General features: G+C 45.0%; 1 protein-coding gene and 1 pseudogene across 4 annotated transcripts in view; one reads left to right on the top strand and one right to left on the bottom strand.

Annotated features, from left to right (window-relative positions):
- The window catches only part of ATP2B4 (ATPase plasma membrane Ca2+ transporting 4), a 117,644-nt gene that overhangs the window by 12,648 nt on the left and 82,055 nt on the right, over positions 1-22,941 (top strand). The window lies entirely within an intron of this gene.
- On the bottom strand, positions 17,136-18,340 carry LOC129458723 (ribosome biogenesis protein NSA2 homolog; annotated as a pseudogene).

Here is a 22,941-nt window from a genome sequence, read left to right as displayed (position 1 = left end):
TCCTTTGCTGAAGAAAGCCTTCTCCTGGACCAGGCACAGTGCCTAAGCTGGGTATGGGTCCCGCCTGGTTTATTCAGCCGCTTGGTTGGCCTCCTAGTGTTACCTGACTTTACCATATCCTGCTTACATCTGGAGCCTCTGCCTCTGACGGGGTGGAGATGTTCTGTTGCTGGGATGCCCAGAGGGAATCCAAATGGTACGGAGAAATATAACAATACCTCTCCAGAGAAGCCCTCCAGTTCCTCCTCTGGTCTTTACCTCTCATTTCAGCCTCTTAATCCCTGTTTTCAGAGGCAATGTGATATAAAGAATAAAGGAGTAGATTTAGCTTCAGTTGGTACATGCCGTACACATCTGCACCTAGCCTGAGTTTTGCCCTCTTTAAAGTTTGTATAATATCGCCTTTCGTTATTTACCCCATAGAGTGTTATGACAGACAAATAAGGTATTGTAGGTAAAAGCATCCCATAAACATTAAAGTGCTAGATATACATAAAGCGTATTATTCCAGTGACCCCCTCTTCCTATTACCCACTCTTCATCTCAGTTCCTTCTCTTGACGGCCCAACCCCTTGACCCCACTCCCGAGAACATCCTCCTGTTCTCTGTGTGCTCCCACTCCTGCTCTCACTGCATCCTCCCTCCTTGCCTAGATCAAGACCTAAAACACTTGTTGCATCTTTTTTCAAGACAGGGTTTCACTCCCATTGCCCAGGCTGGAGTACAGTGGCACAATCATGGCTCACTGCAACCTCGACTTCCTGGGATCAGGTGATTCTCCCACCTCAGCCTCCCTTGTAACTGGGACTACAAGTGCATGCCACCATGCCCAGCTAATTTTTTTGTTTTTTGTATTTTTAGTAGAGATGGGGTTTCACCATGTTGCCCAGGCTGGTCTCAAACTCCTGGTCTCAAGCAATCTGCCCACCTTGGCCCCCCAGAGTACTGGGATTAGAGGTGTGATCCACTGTGCCCTGCTCTTGTCACATCTTAAATAACAATGACAATGGTAGAAGTAATAATCTGAGCTAACATTTATTATTTATGTGATAAGTATTAAACTTGAATCATCTCATTTAATATTCTCAGTGAACAGTGAGGTTGATATTGGCATTGTCTTCATTTTCCACATGATAAAGATGTCCATAAACCATAAGGCTAAGTTTAGCCCATTTGTAGATTTCCTCTTTCCATGGCTGAGTGACTGACTGGTTGACAAGAACATGGGAAGTTTCAACAGCATTTATTGAATGTCGACTAAATGCCAGATGCTTCCAAATTATGTCACAACAACCACCTTCTGAGACAGGTACAGGCTTTGTCTTGAAGATCATCTGGTTGTGAGAACAGAAGCCTACTCAGAGAAGCAAAAGTAAAAGGGAGCTTTATTAGACCATTACAGGGAAATAGCACAGAACTTAGGTGTGGGAAGTGTAGCCCCTCTGTGAGCCACACCTACATCCTGGAGCTGTAGCACTCTCTTCTTCACAGGTGGGCTCCTGCTCTTTCATCCACAAGCACAGGACCCATTGTGGGTGAACCAGGCAGTAGTTCCATCTCTCAGCCCATGTGGCCTTCCCGCTTAGCTCTCCAAAGTAAATTAACTCAGTCTCTCAGTCCAAACGCCGACAGATGCTGATTCCAGCTTAGATCTGACGTCCACTGCACTCCAGTCATCTGTGGCTTGTGGCAGGGGAGGGAGGCTAATCAGGCCTATCTTTTCCATCAGGTCTAGGGGTGGGAGCAGACATTTCTAGAGGGAAAATTCATTGGCTTTAGGTTGTTTCAAACCCAACTACATTCTTCACCACACCAGACTCTCTCTAGGATATCTTAAAGATAATGCTCTGGTTGAAGCCCCTAAATAAGAGAGCATGCGAGTTGTCCCAGAATCTGTGGATTCAGCTGGGACTGGAAAAATAGTACTAACCATTTTTGAACCCTGCTTTGTCCCAGGTGATTAATATAGATTATCTGTAATCCTTACTACACTCCTACAACATGCTATGGTTCCCATTTTACAGATAAGAAAGCTAACACTCAGTGAGTTAAATAGCTTGCCCAGAGATCAGCTGGCTCATTAGGGTTGGGGCTGATATGTGACCCAGGCCTGACACCAAAGCTCATGGCCTTTCTAATACACAAAAAAAAGGTTATTTACTCTCCTGGAAGATAAGCTCCATGACAGCAAGGGCCTTCGTCTTGCTCATTGATATATCCCAAGCACCCAGAACAGTACTTGGCACATAGTAAGTACTCAGTAAAAAATTATTGAGTGGATTTTGCTTTGGTAACTTTTGTACTCCTAGGCTTACCAATGTCAGAGGGAAAAATGACTCAGACAGTGGGCCACGGAAACCAGTGGGGTAACCCTCTGGGTGTGCCTCTGGTCCCTAACCCCCACAGCCTACTGTGTTTTGTTTGTTTTTGTTTCGTTTTTTGTTTTTAGAGACAGGATCTCACTTTGTCACCCAGGCTGGAGTGTAGTGGTGTCATCATGGCTCACTGTAGCCTCCAACTCCTGGGCTCAAGGGATCCTCCCAGCTCAACCTCCTGAGTAGCTGGGACTACAGGTGCGCACCACCACACCCAGCAAATTAAAAAAAATATATTTTTAGAAATGGGTCTTGCTATGTTGCTCAGGCTGGTCTCAAACTTCTGGGCTCAAGCAATCCACCTGCCTCTGCCTCCCAAAGTGCTGGGATTACAGGCGTGAATCACCGCACCTGGCCCTCACAGCCTACTTTGATGGGGGACATTAGAAGCAATATAGAAAAGTCTGAAAGAAAGTATGACCCTGGATTTATCTGTGTTTTCTGTTTGTATATCTGACCTAAGCCATTTAGCCCTGTAAGAGGAGCAGATGAAAAGAGATTTCCTAAACACTGGAAAATCCATTTACTGGGACTAGGAAACAGGATGCTGAGGTCTTATATTGATAGAGCAAAGAATGCTAATTTCCACTGGGTTTTCAGCCCCGGGGGTCAGAGCTTACCAAATCCTGAATCCATTCCTGTGCCTTTCTGTATAAGAATGCCCTGTGTCCTAAATCACCCAGTTGGCCTTCCAATCCCAGTAGGTGGTGTTACATAAAAGCGCAGATTTGAGGGAGTCTGATGGAACTGGGTTCAAGTCTGGCTGGCCAGCTGTGTGACCATGGACAAATTATTTAGGCTCTCAGACTCAATTTCCTCTGGAATATATGAACACACACAAATGAAGAGTGATACATGTTCTGAGTGCCTGGCTCACTACTATGAGCCAGGGTAGTCATTGAATTTTAATTTTTCCTCTTTTGTCCCTCCATTTCTCCCTTCCTTTTCCATGGAGCCTGGCACCAGCCTACCCGCCTGCTCCCTGCTAACCTTTGGGCTCTGTACGTTTATAAAAGGGTCATAGCCCATTGTCTCCCAGTAACGAAAGGCCCAGAGGCCCCAGCCTCCTGCAACTCTCCATCAAAGGGCATGCAGGGGCTCCATCATTTCCATGAGACAGGTTACCCTCTTGGTGCCAGCTCTAGGGCTTTGCTTGATATTTGAGCAAGAAGAGTCCTGGTGAAATAAGGCAGAGTGGAGGGTAGAGAGCTGCAACCACCTCACCTTGTTTACTCGTGCCCTGCATTCTTCCCCTGGGAGTAGAGGCTGTAGAAGTCAATGCTGGGAAATCTCTTGTTGATGGAGGGAGGCAGACTGGGTGACAACACTACTTGTTTTTGTAGAAGCTATAGCCCAAGGGTGCTATCACTATTTGGTCACCCAGATCAACTGTCAGCTGCACTGGAATCGAGCTGCCCCTGGATAAACAAGCAAGAGAGTCTCAGGCTGGAATCTCCCCTGCTTTTCCCAGCACACACCCACACAGAGACTTTAGCTGGCAAGAAGTGGCAGCTTAGCCAAGATAATGCGTGAACCAGAACTTGCCTTTCCTGGCTGGAAGGGGCTTGGCATTAAGTGCAGTTCTTGCTCCTGCTTCCTATAGATCACTTAAGTGCTCCAGGCTCTCTTGAAACAGGGGGAATTCTCTGGTCCCCTCCCAGTTTCTCAGGGATGGCATCCAATGATGGGAGATGGTTTCAGAGGCAGTGACTTAAAGACAAGGGTGTGAATATTAGCTGAGAGTTCATGTGAACAGGCTTATGGCAGCATGGTTTCTGAGATGCAGCGACTTGCTGGTTTTGGCTGCAGTGTTTTCACGGAGCCCACTCATTGGCCTGCAAGCTACTTGAAAGGAGAGTGATGCTTTAGTCATTCTCATGTAGTCAGTGTTTAGCACAGTCGTTGGCTCATAGAATGAGGATCAGTAAAGAACGGATAGATGGGCTGGATGTGGTGGCTCATGCTTGTAATCTCTGCACTCTGGGAGGCCAGGGAGGGTGGATCACCTAACGTCAGGGGTTTGAGACCAGCTTGGCCAACATGATGAAAACCCATCTCTACTAAAAGTATAAAAAGTACTAAAAGTACAAAAATCAGTCAGATGTTGTGGCAAGTGCCTATAGCCTCAGCTACTCAGGAGGCTGAGACAGGAGAATTGCTTGAACCCTGGAGGCAGAGGTTGCAGTAAGCCGAGATTGTGCCATGGCACTCCAGCCTGGGCAGCAGAGCAAGACTCCGTCTCGGAAAAAAAAAAAAAAAAAAAAAGAATGGTTGGATGGATGGATGGATATAAACAAATAGAAAATTTTGTCTAAACAAATAGACCACGGTGAACTTTACCTTATTCCTTCCCAGGGCCACCCTCCCTGCTCAAAACCTCATCATCTCATGCCTGAATAATTGCAAGGGTTCCTAATGACAGGCAGGGTGGTCTAGAGAAGTGAGTTCCAGACTGGAAGTTGGGAGACCTGGAACTTGAGCCACTTAAGTTGTTCTATCACTTTTGGGAAATCACTGAACCTTTCTGGGCTTCAGTTTGTTCAGATGTAAAATAAATAGTTAGGGCTAAATGTACTTCTAGGATGTTTCAACTCTAACATTCTCTGCTTCCTCCTACCCAAACAATGCTGCAGATTAATTATAGTTGGGTACCAACATTTAAAAGTAAGATCTCACTGCTGTCTTGCTCAGCTGGGCTTCAGTGACAGAGACTGGGGACATCCTCCTAGGAAGTTGGTGACTGGAGTTGAAAAGAAACAATGGCCAGTTCCCCAGGAGACTTGGCTTAGGAATTGGTCTCCTAGAATTATTGAGCCCTTATCTAAGGAAGCTCCACCTTTCGCTCTCCCTCTTCAAACTCATGCTGGGAGCTTGTGAGGCTCCCTGCAGCCCCGCTGTGTATGACTCCATGTGGCCACTATGCCAACGTGGAGAGGAGGTCTGGACTGCATTTGGAATCCTGGTAATGATGGTGGTTCTCTTTTTACTTCTTTCTGGTGTCCAATGTCCTCTAGTGTCACTGGCTGGCACAAAACAGGTCAGGCTATTGGAAGGCCACACTGCTTAAGAACAATGTCAGCAGATCCAAGCTCTCAGCTATATTCAGATTAGTGAAGTGTACATTCTCCTAACTTGCTCAGCTTATCTCCTGCACCTAGTGCTATAAACAGTTGTGTTTCAGAGCTCCCCAGGCTGGCCAAATCCATAGTTCCAATCCCCAAAGTCCCTTGTCTAAACTTCTGCCCAAGTTTAACCCAGGGCTGTTTCTGACTCAGCCCCTGTCATCCTGCCTGGGCCCTAGGCAACACTGCCTCTCTAATGCCCTAGCCAGACAGAGCATTCCTGTTTACCCAACTCACAGACTCTCCCTGCTTTCTGGGTTATATGTTTTTCTTCTGCTTGTTGCTTATAGCTCGGTCTATTATTCTGTGAGGGTTTCGTAAGGGTTTTTTTGTTTTGTTTTTCATTTAAAAGGCATCTGTATTTTCTTTCATCGACTTTGCATTCATTACAGTCATCACTCCTCATTCAACACCCTTCCCACCTTATATTCTCTTTTCTTTCTTTCTTGTCTTTTTTTTTTTCTGGAGATGGAATCTTACTCTGTCACCCAGGCTGGAGTGCAGTGGCACAATCTCGGCTCACTGCAACTCCGCCTCCTGGGTTCAAGCGATTCTCCTGCCTCAGCCTCCCAAGTAGCTGGAATTACAAGTGCCTGCCACTGTGCCCGGCTAATTTTTGTATTTTTAGTAGACAGAGTTCCACCATCTTTGTCAGGATGGTCTTGAACACCTGACCTCTTGATCCATCCACCTCAGCCTCCCAAATTGCTGGGATTACAGGCGTGAGCCACCGTGCCCGGCCGTATATTCCCTTTTCATAGGAACGCTGACATAGTTAAACCCTACCTTATTGTATGATCATTCTTGTTTCAGTCACTTTTAGAGACACCACATTTCCAGGAGGGCTTTTGTTGTTTTCTCTGTGTACTTTAATCCAAATGGCAAATTTTTAGCCAAGTGGTTATTTTTTAAGAATATTTACTTTTTTTCCAGAATATAAAAGTAATGTAAAAAGGATCTCACATATACTGAGCACTTACTATATTTCAGGCACCAAGACACATGCTAAAACTACATGACCTCATTCCCTCCTCATGACAATCCTAATAAGGAAGGAGTCATTCCTATCTTCCCTTTCAAAAAAAGAAACTAAGGCTCAAAGAGATAAAATACTTTTATCCAAGTTCCCACAGCTACCAAGTGGTGGATGTGGAATTCAAACCATGGCTCTCAAACTTCAGAGTCCAAGGGTGTGGTGGCACGTGCCTGTAGTCCAGCACTTTGAGAGGTTGAGGCAGAAGAATTGCTTGAGTCCAGGAATTTGAATCCATCTTGGGTGATATAATGAGATCCCATCTCTAAAAAATAAAAAATATAAAAATAAAAAAAGAGTCGACCAGGCGCAGTGGCTCACACCTGTAATCCCAGCACCTTGGGAGGCCAAGGCGGGTGGATCACCTGAGGTCAGGTGTTCAAGACCAGCCTGGTTAACATGATGAAACTCCATCTCTACTAAAAATACAAAAATTAGCCAGGTGTGGTGGCACATACCTGTAATCCCAGCTACTTGGGAGGCTGAGGCAGGAGAATCACTTGAACCTGGGAGGTGGAGGTTGCAGTGAGCCGAGATTGTGCCACTGCACTTCAGCCTGGCGACAGAGCAAGACTCCGTCTCAAAAAATAAAAATAAAAATAAAAAAAGATTCTGACCTATGTACTGCCTCTACACAAGATCATCCTAGAAAGTGTGGAATATTCAGAAAAGCATGAAGAGAAAACTAAAACTTTCACAAGTCCAGACATAACTGCTAACATTTTGGTGTAGTCTCTTTTAGTCTTTTATATATGTGGGTGAGTATATACATTTTTTAAACAAAATTGGAAACACGTTGCATAATAAGATTTTGATTTAATCTTTTTTTCCTACCCAATACTAGATCATGAGCATTTTCCCACATCATAAAGAATTAGTCACAAGTCAGCCCCAAACATAGTCCAGTGGAATCCAATGATAGCAGGCAACCAGAGGCAAAGTGTCTGTGGTTTTAGAAGGGAAATAAAGAAGCTGATGGGCTGGGCACAGTGGCTCATACCTGTAATCCTAGCACTTTGGGAGGCTGAGGCTTGAGGCCAGGGTTTTAAGACCAGCCTGGGCAACTTAGTGAGACTCCATCACTTAAAAAAATAAAAAGTAAAAAAATTAGCCAGGTGTGGTGATGCACACCTGTAGTCCCAGCTACTCAGGAGACTGAGGCGGGAGGATCCCCTGAGTCCAGGGCTTTGAGTCTGTAGTGAGCTCTGATTGCACCACTGTGCTCCAGCCTGGGCAACAGAGCAAGAGCTTCTCTCTAAAAAAACAGAAAACAACAACAAAACAAACGGCTGGACACAGTAGCTCGTGTCTATAATCCCAACACTTTGGGAGGCAAAGTGGGAGAATTGCTTGATCCCAAGAATTCGAGACCAGCCTGGGCACCATAGTCAGACCCCATCTCTACAAAAAGTATGAAAATTAGCTGAGCGTGGTAGTGCATGTCTGTGGTCTCAGTTACTCAGGAGGCTGAAGTGGGAGGCTTGCCTGAGTCCAGGAGGTTGAGGCTGCAGAGAACCAAGATCATGCCACTGCACTCCAGCCTGGGCAACAGAGGGAGACTCTGTCTCAAAAAATTTAAATATGTGAATAAATGATTAGGGAAAAAAAAAAAGTGCTAATGGCCATAGCCTTTGCTTTGGAAGCTGACCACCTGGAGCCAGCCTAGGTGGTGCACAGGGTCTGATGCTGGGATGAGAAACCAGAGAGGGGAGAAGGCTTGGAACTCTTGGGTCACCTTTCGGAGGTACCTTCCTCTGTGTGTCTGGATTTCACATGAAGGTGTGGGAAGATGGGCAGGCCGACTTGTGTTTGAAGTGGGAGTCAAAATGTAAAGTGGCTTTTACACAGGCTCAGCTAAAGGCCAGGCTTCTGGAATAAGATGTGGAACACCCTAAATAAAGCCCCCTATAAATCTGTGAGTGGGATTACTCATTCATGGCGGAGAGGCTGGCTCCTCCTGGTGGTGTGGGTTCTCATGCTGGCCTGTGATTGGAGAGAACCATAAAGATTTCCTGCCTTCATTCTCTTAAATGTATATGTGTGAAAGAGAAGCTAAGTATATTTTATCTGCAGCTATATTTTTAAAGAAAAGAAGCGTTTTTGTTTTTTTTTTAAATCCAAGAATAGCGCAAGAAGGGGCAGAGAGAAAGGAAGATCTGGAGGCTGTCACCAGCCAAAAGATAATTAGCAACCGTGGGGCTGGGGACAAAGACAATGTCTAGTGTCTGTGACGGGACACTAAATGGGAAAGTCCCTGTGCTTGTGGTGGGCCACTCGACACCCCTTGGCAGTTAGGCAGCTTTGGAATGACAGCCCGAGTTGCCAGCCTCTTGGAGGTTGTACCAACTGACTGCTACAAATTCAAGAGTGATAAAGAGTCCTGGTGGCCTCCATGACAGATACAGGCTGGTCCAAGGCACCTGTTCCGTGCAGGATCCAGGGCCAGGACATGGAGTCTTGGTTTTACCCATGAGCTGGTACCACCTTTTGCCATGACTCTGGGGAAGGCTTGGGGTACTCTGTGCTCGTAGTTTGTCCCCTGGCCCATACCAAGGTTTCACCCCTCCACCTTCCTCCTTTCTGGGCATCTTGAGGACAGAAATGAGAAAAATGGAGGGAGATGCTTTGGGTTTCCATTATGAATATAGAGAGTTTTTCGTCATTACATTGGTTATCTCAGAACCTCAGGGGTAACCAATGTAATGCAACACATGGGAAGGAAATGGGATATTATTGTTGAACATGCCACTTAACTGCTGTAGCCTTTTCACTCTCCTTAAAATATCAGATAATATCCTCTTGAATACCTTACAGGGTAAGGTAAGTGACAGGAATCACTTGAGATAATGGACATGAAAGTGCTTTGTATACCATGGAGTGCCTACAAATATACAGATTCGTATTTATGGAGATTTTTGCATGGGAAAGTCCCTCCTTACTCCCCTGAGGTTGGGGAGACCATTCATTTCTCCAGCTCCTATAAAATTTGAGTTGTCTTTCTTGAGTAGGGTGGCTGCTCTCCACACTGTAGAATGGGAGAGTGAGTTCCAGCAAGTGCAAATGATGTGTTCAAAGTGGGTGAAAAATCTTGGAATCTTGGGGCATTAAAAAGAATTCCTTAATTTATTTCCACTCTTGACCAAGCTAGTAGCTAACAGTGTGACCTTGAGCAAGTCACTTAACCTCTGAGCCTCACTTTTCTCATTCGTCATTTATTTGTATCCACAAACGATAGTTATGATAATCTAAGGAGAGAGTATGGAATCTAAATGGAAGTGCTTTGAAAAGTTGAAAGTGCTGCACTTTAGGATGGGCGTGGTGGTATCCCAGTTCTTTGGGAGGCTGAGGATAGCTTGAGCCCAGGAGCTCGAGACCAGCCTGAGTAACATGGGGAAACCCCATCTCTACCAAAACCAAACCAAAACAAAACAAAACAAATTAGCCAGGCATGGTGATGCATACCTGTAGTCCCAGCTACTCAGGAGGCTGAGGTGGGAGGATCACTGAGCCCAGGAAGGTGGAGACTGCAGTGAGCCTTGATCATGCCACTGCACTCCAGCCTGGGCAACAGAGACCTTGTCTAAAAAACAAACAAAAAACAAAAAACCAAGTGCTGTACTTTACAGACCAGAAAAATTGAGGTCAGGGAACCTCCACAGTCCCCACTCGTACCCGGCCAGGCATGTCACACTCTCCACTCTGGGGCCCAGGGTCCCCATATGCTGTTACCTCCCCTTCTTCCAGAGCTGCTGAGGACTAATGAGAACACTCACTTGTAGACGCTGTAATAGCCTGTTTTGAAGCATCTCAGATGTACCGCAGCCTTCCCTTCCATGGTGATGTAAACAGAGTGGCTTTCACGCACACATCCCAGAACCAGCCCAGTTTTTGCCCTTGTCCTCTGACATAATGCATGCATTGATCAATAGACATTTATCAAGCATGCCTGCCCCGTAAAGCTTGGAGAGAGGCCCTTGTTCCCCTAGGATTTTGCAGCTCAAGGACGGGAGCTCCCAGGGAAGCTGTGCTGAGAAGTCCGCTGAGCCACTGAAGCCACAGGGTTTGGTTTCAGGGAGGCCAGGTGAGGGGCGGGGTGAGAACTGGGAGGGTTCCCCAGGTGTGTTCCCCGGGGTGTGGTGTGGTGTGATGTGGTGGGGGACAGGACGAGGGTCCCGAGGGAGGGAGAGAGGTGCTTGGCTGGCTGGGTCGAGTGAGTCATCGGCCCCCTCTGAGCAATCGCTGCTGCCCGGGTGGAGTCGGCCCGCCTTATTTGGGGCTTCTGTGCTGAGCCAGGCCTCCAGGGCTAAGGCGTTTGTTTCCCCAGCTGCTTCCCGGGCCGCGCTGGTAGGCAGCTGAGCCCGGCGCCTGCGGCTGAGTCGCACCACCGCTCAGAGGCGAGGGGGAGCGGCAGGTCCGAACTCGGCCGGCCCGGGGCGAGGGCGGGCGGGGAGTGGGGCAGGCTAGGGCGAGCGAGGCTGCCACACCCCCGGGACTCGCTGGTGCGAGGCTCCGCGTGCCGGCTGCGGAGGTCCCGCACAGGGCAGCTCCCAGGCCTCCTGTCCCTAGAGTAGTAAATGCAGATCAGCACTTCTGCCCCTCACTGTACTCCCACTCTCATCCCCCTCCTCCCTCTACCACCACCAAAAAGCCAGAATTTTTAAGTTAATTGATATTTTTTATTAGGCTAAAAAAGTCAAATGCAGTATATTGACTATGTTTTTTGTTTTGTGTTATGTTTTTGTAGAGATGGGGTCTCACTGTGTTGCCCAGGCTGCTCTCTTAATTCCTGGGCTCCAGTGATCCTCCTGCCTCGGCCTCCCAAAGTGCTGGGATTACAGGTATGAGCCACCGTGCCTGGCCTTGACTGTGTTGTTAAATGGCTATTTTAGACCATGAAATTGTTAACAAAAGTTCTTATTTAAGAGTCTTGATATTTTTAGATAGTTCCATGGCTGTCTTTGATCATACAAGTTAAAAAAATGTTGCTGGTAGAAATAGGAACCATTTTTTTTTCTTCTCTCTCTCTGTCTCTGCCTTTCATTTCTAGTTCTATCTCTTTTGTTTATTTCTCAGATGCACAAAATTGGATGAATCAAAATCTGCAGTTCATTTTCTTGACTGGTTTATGCATGCCTCTCTTTTACTGCTTATTTATATATGCTATTAATGTTTTTTATTAACCTAATGAACACACTTGAACCCACCACGCAAAAATGAGATCACTACCATTTATTTGCATCCACCTATGACCCCTTCCTATCCCATCCCCCCACCTCATCACCCATCCGAACCACTGTCTTGCACTGTAATGTTGTATTCACCATTCTCTTGATAAACATATGTATGCCTAAAGAAACATATTACTTGTACTTGCTTTATATGCTTTATCTAAAAAATATACTAGCTGGGCACAGTAGTACGTACCTGCAGTCCCAGCTACTCAGGAGGCTGAGGCAAGAAAATCACTGGGTCCAGGAGTTCGAGGCTGCAGTGAGCTTTGATTGCACCACTGCACTCCAGCCTGGGTGACAGAGTGAGCCTGTATCTAAATATATGAACACATGGCTAGGCACAGTGGCTCATGCCTGTAATCCCAGCACTTTGGAATGCCGAGGCAGGGGGATCACCTGAGGTCAGGAGTTCGAGACCAGCTTGGCCAACATGGTGAAACCCCGTCTCTACTAAAAATAAAAAAAAAATTAGCCAGGCATGGTGGTGGGACACCTGTAGTCCTAGCTACTCAGGAGGCTGAGGAGAATCGCTTGAATCTGGGAGGCGGAGGTTGCAGTGAGCCAAGATTGTGCCACTGCACTCCAGCCTGAGTGACAGAGCGAGACTCTGTCTCAAAAAAAAAAAAAAGGGCAAAACAAAACCCTTTACAAACAAAAACAGAGGTTTCTACCAACAGACTACTCCACTAAAGCAACTTTTTTTTTTTTTTTGACAGTCTCACTCTGTCCCCTAAGCTGGAGTGCAGTGGCACAATCTCAGCTCACTGCAGCCTCCGTTTCCCAGGTGCAAGTGATTCTCCTGCCTCAGCCTCCCAAGTAGTTGAAATTCAGGGATGCGCCTCCATGCCCGGCTAATTTTTTTGTATGTTTAGTAGAGACGGGGTTTCACCATGTTGGCCAGGCTAGTCTTGAACTCCTGACCTCAAGTGATCCTCCCACCTCGGCCTCCCAAAGTGCTGGGATTATAGGCATGAGCCACTGTGCGAGGCCTACTAAAGCAACTTCTAAAAGAAATAATTTAAAAGAAGAAAAATTATAAGCATACCTTATTTTATTGTACTTCAGACACTGCCTTTTTTTTTTTTTTATTATTATTAAACAAATTGAAGGTTTGTGGCAACCCTGTGTTGAGCAAGTGTATTGACGCCATTTTTCTATGAGCATGTGCTCATTTCATGTCTCTGTGTCACATCTTGGTAATTCTCATGATGTTTCAAAGTTTTTCGTTATTATTATATGTGTTATGATGATTTGTGATCAGTGAGTTTTTGGTGTTACTAATAGAATTGTTTTGGGGTGCTACAAATGGTGCCCATATAAGGCAGCAAACTTGATCAACAAATGTATATGTTCTGACTGCCTCACTGACCAGCTAGCTGTTCATCTCTTTCTTTTTCCAGGGGACTCCCTATTCCCTAAGACACAACAATATTGAAAGCAGGCCAATTGATAACCCTACAATGGCCTCTAAGTGTTCATGTGACAGAAAAAGTCACAGGTCTCTCACTAGAAATCAAAAGCTAGAAATGATTAGGCCTACTGAGGAAGTCATGTTGAAAGCTGAGATGGGCCCAAAGCTAGGCCTCTTGTGCCAGTTAGCCAAGTTGTGAATAAAGGAAAATGTTCTTGAAGGAAATTAAAAGTCCTACTCCAGTTAACACACAAATGATAAGAAAGCAAAACAGCTTTATTTGCTGACAGGAAGAAAGTTCAAGCGGTCTGATTAGAAGATCAAACCAGCCACAACATTCCCTTAAGTTGAAGCCTAATCCAAGGCAAGATCCTAAATCTCTTCAATGCTGTGAAGGTTGACAGAGGGAAGGAAGCTGCAGAAGAAAAGTCAGAAGCTAGCAGAGCTTGGTTCTTGATGTTTAACGAGAGAAGCTGTCTCCACAACGTAAAGGTGAAGCAGCAAGTGCTGACAAAGAAACCACAGCCAGTTAGTCGGAAGATCTAGCTAAGATAATTGGTGAGAGTGGCTGTGCTAAACAACGGATTTTAATGTAGATAAAACAGCCTTCTCTAGGAAAAAGATGCCATCTAGGACTTTCGTAGCTAGAGAGGAGAAGTCAATGCCTGGCTTCAAAATTTCAAAGAACAGGCTGACTTTCTCATTAGGGCCAGTGCAGCTGGTGACTTCAAGTTAAAGTCAATGTTTACCATTCTGAAAATCCTAGGGTCTTTATTTATTTTCCACCCATCCAGGTTCAAGTGATTCTTCTGCCTTAGCCTCCAGAGTGGCTGGGATTACAGGCGCCCGCCACCATGCCCTGCTAATTTTTATATTTTTAGTAGAGATGGGATTTCATCATATTGGCCAGGCTGGTCTCAAACTCCTGACCTCAAGTGATCCGCCCTCCTTGGCCTCACAAAGTGTTGGGATTACAGGCGTGAGTCACTGCGCCAAGCTTCTAGGGACTTTAATAATTATGCTAAATCTATTCTGCCTGTGGTCTATTAAAGAAACAACAAAGCTTGGATGACAGCTCATCTATTTACAGCATGGTTTACCATATATATACATATATATAATTTTTTTTTTTTTTTTGAGTTGGAGTTTCGGTCTTGTTGCCCAGGCTGGAGTGCAATTGTGTGATCTCGGCTCACTGCTATGTTCGCCTCCATGTTCAAGCAATTCTCCTGTCTCAGCCTCCCAAGTAGCTGGGATTACAGGTGCATGCCACCACACCTGGCTAATTTTTGTGTTTTTAGTAAAGACAGGGTTACATCATATTGGTCAGGCTGGTCTCGAACTCCTGACCTCAGGTGATCCGCCCGCCTTGGCCTTCCAAAGTGTTGGGATTACAGGCATGAGCCACCATGCCTGGCCAGTTTACCGAATATTTTAAGCCCACTGTTGAAACCTACTCCTTTCAAAATACTACTGCTCATTGACAATGCACTTGGTCACCCAAGAGCTCTGATGGAGACACACGAGGAGATGAATGTTGTTTTCATGCTTGCTAACACAAAATCTGTTCTGCAGCTCATGGAACAAGGAACAAATTTGACTTTCAAGTCTTATCATTTAAGAAATGTATTTTGTAAAGCTATAGCTGCCATAGACAATGATTCCTCTGATGGATCTGGGCAAAGTGAATTGAAAACCTCTGGACAGAATCCACCATTCTAGAGGCCATTAAGAACATTCAAGGGCTGGGAATGGTGGCTCAGGCTTGTAATCACAGCATTTTGGGAGGCTGAGGCAGGAGGATCACTTGAGCCTAGGAGTTTGAGAGCAGCCTGGCAACACAGGGAGACCCTGTCTCTACAAAAAGTGAAACAATTAGTCAGGCATGGTGGTGTGCTCTTGTGCTCTCAGCTACTCAGGAGGCTGAAGTGAGAGGATCGTTTGGGCCTGAGAGGTTGAGGGTGCAGTGAGCCGTGATTGTACCACTGCACTCCAGCCTGGGTGACAGAGTGAGATCTTGTCTGAAAAAAAAAAAAAAAAAGGAAAGAAAAAGAGTATTCATGATTCATGGAGGAAGTCAAAATATCAACATTAACAGGAGTTTGGAAGAAGTTGATGCCAACTCTCGTGGCTGACTTTGAGGGGTTCAGGATTTCAGTGGAGGAAGTAACTGTAGATGTGGTGGAAATAGCAAGAGAACTGGAATTAGAAGTAGAACCTGAGGATATGACTGAATTGCTGCCATCTCATGATAAAACTTGAAGAGATGAGGAGTTGCTTTTTAGGAATGAGCAACGAAAGTGGTTTGTCGAGATGAAATCTACTCCTGGTGAAGATGCTGTAAATGGTGAAGATGCTGTAAATACTGTTGAAGTGACAACAAAGGACTTAGAATATTACATAAACATAGTTGATAAAGCAGCTGCAGGGTTTGAGAGGATTGACTTCAATTTCGAAAGAAGTTCTACTCTGGGTAAAATGCTATCAAATATCAGTCCTTCGTGGGGATGTAAAAAAAAAAGAGGCCAGGCACGGTGGCTCACGCCTGTAATCTCAGCACTTTGGGAGGCCAAGGCAGGCGGATCACCTGAGGTCAAGAGTTCGAGACCAGCCTGGCCAACATGGAGAAACCCTGTCTCTGCTAAAAATATAAAAATTAACCAGGTATGGTGGTGCATTCCTGTAATCCCAGCTACTTGGAAGGCTGAGGCAGGAGAATTGCTTGAACCTGGGAGGTGGAGTTTGCAGTGAGCTCAGATCATGTCACTGCACTCCAGCCTGGGCAACATAGCAAGACTCCATCTCAAATAATAATAATAATAATAATAATAATAATAATAATAATAATAAATTAATTAAGAAAAGAAAGAAAAGGAAAAAAATGCTGTCAAATGGCATCATTTGCTATAGAGAAGTCTCACTAAAGAGTCAATCAATGCAGCAAACTTTATTGTTGTCTTATTTGAAGAAATTTTCACAGCTACCCCACCCATCAGCAAGCAGCCATCCACATTGAGACAAGACCTCTCCACCAGCAAAAAGATTACCACTTCCTGAAGGCTCAGATAATCATTAGCATTGTTTTTTTGTTTTGTTTTGTTTTGTTTTGGAGATGGAGTCTTGCTCTGTTGCCCAGGCTGGAGTGCAATGGTGCGATCTCGGCTCGGCTCAGCTCACTGCAACCTTCGCCTCCTGGGTTCAAGTGATTCTCTCACCTCAGCCTCCTGAGTAGCTGGGATTACATGTGCCACCACGCCCGGCTATTTTTTTTTTTTGGGTGATTACAGATTAATGTAATATACAGCTATCCTTAAAGCCACAACATATCACAGATCACAAAAGTGCTTTCACCAAGTTACAACCCTAACACCTTACTTTTTTACGTCATCTAAGTAACTGCAAATAAATTTCTCCTCAGAGAATCAGTGCAGTCTCCTTTCTCCTTTTAAAACTTAGCTGGAGTTGCTTAAACTAATTCCTAATACCATTCTGAAACTAGAAATATACTGTTTAGAATACAGAAATGCTAAGAAAGTACAAAGACTTTAGTATTTTTTTTCATTTTCATGATTCAAGTAGAAAACAGTGCCAAGTAGGTATTATTCTACATGGTAAATGGATGAAAAAAATGTTTAGAGTGTAAATTCACTAGGCCTTTGCTGTATTCAGAAGTTAAGGATTTCACAGGTGAAAAGATTTCTCTAAGAGTTCTGAACTTTGTGTCTTCTCACATACTTTTAGTGTAAACACTGTAAACTTAACATCTGTATCAATGCTACCTTTTTAGGATTAATGATTAATGAGGTAGAAGATACTTCAGTTAAATTCTCAGACACATAATTGTGTATTAAGCTTTTTGAAAGGCATTTTCAACGGACACTGGTGTTTTTTCAGGAAATTGCTGAATACCCACTCATAAATGCAGATATTGATGAAGTATGATATTTGTATATTTGCTTTTTTTCAATCATTCAATTTTATGAACATGGGGTCTAAGCAGATTTCAGAACAAAGACCATTTATAAAACTGGACCATTTTAATGTTTACAATGTAATAAATCTCTTGATTGCAGACATGTATGGCTGTTCGGTAGAAAAATTACTAAATGGCAGTTTTTTCAGTTGGTGTGTAGTCGTCAATAATTACATATGAAATTGCTGTCAGACCAGTAAGACTGCATTTATGCATCCATCATTTTCAGGACTGTTGGTAACCTGAGCATATTTTCCCCAAATAACTTTGCCTCCTTGTGTCACAAGGCCCAATTCGCTCACATTTACCTCAATGACAGTACCTTTGGTAACAACACCCAAAGTTGTATACGGTGGGGATGAGGGATTCTTCTTTACACCAAGTATTGGTGGGCAAAAGGTGGCTTTCAGTTCAAGATGTGTTACATGGGCTTTCTTGAAATGCATGTTGGCCTGATGAGTCTTTCATATTTAGGTGGTTTTCTTGTAAAGCCATCTCCAACAAAGCAGACTTTAGTAAATATCCTCTTCCATGCCTTCTTCTGTCTCTTTCCTGTTCGAACAACTTTTAATACGTCTGTTTCTCCCTGGGCACGTACTTTAGGCAGAGGGACTTCCCATTTTCCCACCTTCTCTTTTCATTTCTGTTTAATCATATTGGAAAGTACTTTGGCTCGAGATTGTCCCTCTCTGTCCAGCAGATAGGCAGGTACTGCTCCCTGTGGAGTCTTTTCATCCTTCTTTGGTTTGATGTTTCTCTTTTCATGCATCTTGATAGTCTTTTTCATTTGTATTTTCTCAGCATGATGCTGTTTATGGTACAGCTTAGCCTTCAGACCAATCATTTTCTTTGCCTTCTTTGAACGTTCATGAGCCTCTCATTCATGAGCCTCTCGACTTTCCTTCTTTCTGTTTTTCTCATAGTAATCCAAACGGTATCCATAGGTTTATGGTGTAATTCAGTATATTCATTCTGTGGCATGGTGACAGCCACAGAACCACCAGGAGCAGCTCCTGGGGTGCGAAAACACTCTCAATTTTAAGGTCTCAGAGACTCATGCAGGCCAGGACAGGAAAGGGTCACCCTTTTTTAAAAATATTTTTAGTGGAGACAGGGTTTCACCATGTTGGCCAGGCTGGTCTTGAACTCCTGACCTCAAGTGATCCGCGCCCCCCCCCCCACCTCCCAAAGTGCTAGGATTACAGGCATGAGCCACGGCTGATCATTAGCATTTTTAACACAAAACATATTTTAATTAAGGTAGTCACATTGTGTTTTTTAACCATAAAACACTTAATAGACTATAGTATTGTGTACACATAACTTTTATATGCACTGAGAAACCAAAAAAATAATAAATAACCAGGAACTTGCCTTATTGCAGTGGTCTGGAATTGTACCTGCAATGTCTCCGAGGTGTGCCTGTACTAAAAGGAAAGTCTAAGATTCAAGAAGGGATGATGGACTGAGCACTGTGGCTCATGCCTTATAGTCCTAGCACTCTGGGAAACCAAGATGAAAGGATCTTTTGAGCTCAGAGGTTCAAGAGCAGCCTGGGCAAAATAGAGAGACCTCATCTCTAATAAAAATAAAAAAATAAAAAATAGAAAAAAGCCTGGCATGATGATGCAGGCCTGTAGTCCTAGCTACTTGGGAGACTGAGGTGGGAGGATCACTTGAGTCCAGGAGATTCAGTCTGCAGTAAGCTATGATGGCGCCACTGCCCTCCACCCTGGCCAACAGAGAGAGACCCTGTCTCAAAGAAAAAAAAAGGGAAAGAAATAAAATGAAGAAGGGATGATGAGCAAATAAAATGGTAAACGTGGAGTGAAATCTAAATATTGATGTCAAAGACAAGAAATATAACAATGTCTAATTGATAGGAATAAAATGAAGGTATAATTAAAATCCTCAGTAACTATAGCATATAAATTGGAAGGTGAGGCCAGGCGCAGTGGCTCAGGCTTGTAATCCCAGCACTTTGGGAGGCTGAGGTGGGTGGATCACAAGGTCAGGAGATCGAGACCAGCCTGGCCAACATGGTAAAACCCCGTCTCTACTAAAAATACAAAAATTAGCTGGGCGTGGTGGCGCGTGCCTGTAATCCCAGCTACTCAGGAGGCTGAGGCAGGAGAATTGCTTGAACCCAGGAGGTGGAGGTTGCAGTGAGCCCAGATTGCGCCACTGCACTCCAGCCTGGGTGACAGAGAGAGACTGCGTCTGAAAAAAAAAAAAATTGGAAGGTGAATATAGTAATTGGAGTTTAAGTGTTCTAAGGTCCTTATATTTTCTAGGGAAAAAATTAAAGATACTGATTATTAGAAGTCTTTATGTTAAGATTTCTGGGCTAATACTAAAAAACTTGGTACAATGTAACTTCCAAACTAGCAGAGGGGAAGAAAAATGAAAAGGAAACACAAATGAAAATGATAGGAAATGTGTCAGTTAAAAAAAAAATTTATGATTGTGATATAGAAGAAAATAATAAATAATACCATTTCTTGAGTAGCTCTTGTATTAATCACTTTGAATCATTAATCTTTATAATTTCATGTAATATATGTCAGAATGACAAGCCCAAAGCAGGCATTTAAAATTATAGTTTCTGGCCAGGTGCAGTGGCTCACACCCATAATCCCAGCGCTTTGGGAGGCAGAGGTGGGAGGATCACTTGAGCCCAGGAGTTTGAGACCAGCCAGAACCACATAGCAAAACGTTGTCTCTACAAAAACATTTGAAAATTAGCCAGGCATGGTGGCACACCCCTGTAGTCCACAAAGGAGGCTGAGGTGGGAGGATCACTTGAGCCCAGAGGCTGAGGCTTCAGTGAGTTCTGATCATGCCACTGCATTCCAGCCTGAGTAACAGAGCGAGACCCTGTCTCAAAAAATAAAAATAAAAATTAGCTAGGCATGGTGGTGCATGCCTGTAGTTCTAGCTACTGGGGAGGCTGAAGCGGGAAGATCGCTCCATCCAGCCTGGGTGGCAGGGTGAGACCCTGTTGCTAAAAAAAATATATAAATAACCGGATGTAGTGGCTCACGCCTGAATCCCAGCACTTTGGGAGGCCAAGGCAGGTGGATCACGAGGTCAGGAGTTCAAGACCAGCCTGGCCAAAATGGTGAAACCCTGTCTCTACTAAAAACACAAAAATTAGCCAGGCATGGTGGCAGGTGCCTGTAATCTCAGCTACTCGGGAGGCTGAGGCAGGAGAATCGCTTGAACCTGGGAGCTGGAGGTTGCAGTGAGCCAAGATTGTGCCACTGCATTCCAGCCTGGGCAGCAGAGCAAGACTCCATCTCAAAAAAAAAAAAAAAAGAAACTTGTCCAAGGTCACAGTGCTTGGATTCCAATCCAAGTATTTGAAATTCAACCCAAGCTACTTTCCCCTTTACCATGTGGTAGATTTTTTCTCTCTAATGCCAAAACACCATGTAACAGCCAAGACCATGAGTTTTTTGGACCTGGGTTTATGGTCCAGTTTCACCACATGTTAACTGTAGAGCTTTAGGCCTCAGTTCCTTCAATTGTTGAAGGGGGATAAAAATAGCTATCGCAAAAGGTAGTAGGTTGGAAGATTGTGAGAATGCATGCCATTGGGGTGAGAATGTATCACTTGGGGTGGTGGAGATAAAAAATGAGGTCCCAGTTCAATGTAACAGCCGATGAATAGGCTCCTAGGGAGCAGTAAGAAGAGAACGGAGGTGGGGGTTGGGGGAGGGCTGGGTGCAGTGGCTCACGCCTGCAATCCCAGCACTTTGGGAGACCAAGGTGGGCAGATCGTGAGGTCAAGAGATCGAGACCAACCTGGCCAACATGGTGAAACCCCGTCTCTACTGAAAATACAAAAATTAGCTGGGCATGGTAGTGAGCACCTGTAGTCTCAGCTACTCGGGAGGCTGAGGCAGGAGAATCTCTTGAACCTGGGAGACAGAGGTTGCAGTGAGCCAAGATCGCACCACTGCACTCCAACCTAGCAAGAGTGAGACTCTGTCTCAAAAAAATAAATAAATAAATAAATAAGAAGAAGAGCATGGGGATTGGGCACGGTGGCTCACGCCTGTTATCCCAGCACTTTGGGAGGCTGAGGTGGGTGGATCACTTGAGGTTAGGAGTTCAAGACCAGCCTGGCAACATGGTGAAACCCTGTCTCTACTAAAAATACAAAAATTAGCCGGGCATGGTGGGGTGGCCCTCTAGTTCCAGCTATTTGGGAGGCCAAGGCAGGAGAATTGCTTGAACCCAGGAGGCAGAAGTTGCAGTGAGCTGAGATCGCGCCACTGCACTCCAGCCAGAGCAACAGGAGAGAAACTTCGTCTAAAAAAAAAAAAAAACTTTCCCAAGGTCAAATGGGTAGTGATGGTGGTGGTGGATCTGGGATTTGGGCCGTCTGTCCACAGAGCTTATGCTGTTAATCTCTGCACCATACTTTAAGAGGTGAATGATCACTGAGAAGGAGAGCTCTTATGTCTGGAAAGCACCTCAAAGGCAATATTATGAAAAAAGTGTGGCTTCTGCCAAAGTCGGGTTTGGATTCTGGCTTGGCTTCTTACTGTGCGAGCCTAGACAAAGTAGCCAGTTTTCTCTTCTGTAAAACGGGAGTGATACGACCCATTTCCCAAGGTTGTTGAGAGGATCAAATGAGATACTAATATAGAGTGATCAAAAAGCCTGGAGACTTAGTTCCCCATCTTGGGTCAGGAAAGCCTTAGCTGTACCTGCTCTAACCAGGTGCCTATGTTCTCTATGCTGATGATGGGGTGACTTTGGGAGAGGAGAAGATGAACACAGATGCCTTTCTCCTGCTCTTTGAAAAGGCGATTTGTCTACCCTATGCCCACCACCCTCAATGCACTCCCACCATTGTCTCCTATCACACACAAGCACACTGCATGGTATTCAGAAAGCCCAGTCTGTTTCTCCAGCCCTTTGCCTTGTCACTCAGCTTTGCCAGGTCCCTTGAGTTCTTTGATGTTGTGCCAGGCTCTGTGTGGGCTCCCAGCCCTGGGCATGTCTGTGGTGACTGACCTGTGCCCCACTGGCCTCCACCTCCATTACCACAATGGGTCTGAGCTCCCAGTGACAGCAGCTGCTGGTCCACATCTGGAACTTAGCTCTGCTCTTCCTTTTTCCACCCTTCTCACCTGTCTATACCAGGATGACTCTTCCATCTGCTCTTCTTCCTTCTCCTATTTATTTATTTATTTTACTGTGATAAAATATACTGCAACCTCCGCCTCCCAGGTTCAAGTGATTCTCCTGCCTCAGCCTCCCGAGCAACTAGGACTACAGTCACACGCCACCATGCCCAGCTAATTTTTTTTTTTTTTTTGAGTTGGAGTCTCGCTCTGTCGCCCAGGCTGGAGTGCAGTGGCACGATCTCGGCTCACTGCAAGCTCTGCCTCCCGGGTTCATGCCATTCTCCTGCCTCAGCTTCCCGAGTAGCTGGGACTACAGGCGCCTGCCACCATGCCTGACTGATTTCTTTTTGTATTTTTAGTAGAGATGGGGTTTCACCGTGTTAGCCAGGATGGTCTCGATCTCCTGACCTCATGATCCATCCGCCTCTGCCTCCCAAAGTGTTGGGATTATAGGCATGAGCCACTGCACCCAACTTATCTTAACCATTTTTAAGTAGACTGTTCAGTGGTTCTAACTACTTTCCCAATGTAGGGTTCCCATTGCCATCACCCATGTCTAGAACTTCTCCTTCATCCCAAACTGAAACTCTGTACCCATTAAACAATAATGCCCATTCTCTACTCCATCCAGCCTGTGGTAACCTCCACTCTACTT

Source organism: Symphalangus syndactylus, chromosome 19 (assembly GCF_028878055.3).
Source record: "Symphalangus syndactylus isolate Jambi chromosome 19, NHGRI_mSymSyn1-v2.1_pri, whole genome shotgun sequence".
Lineage (NCBI taxonomy): Eukaryota > Metazoa > Chordata > Mammalia > Primates > Hylobatidae > Symphalangus > Symphalangus syndactylus.
Note: the sequence above shows the minus strand (reverse complement) of the source record. Positions and strands in the feature narration are given on the sequence as shown.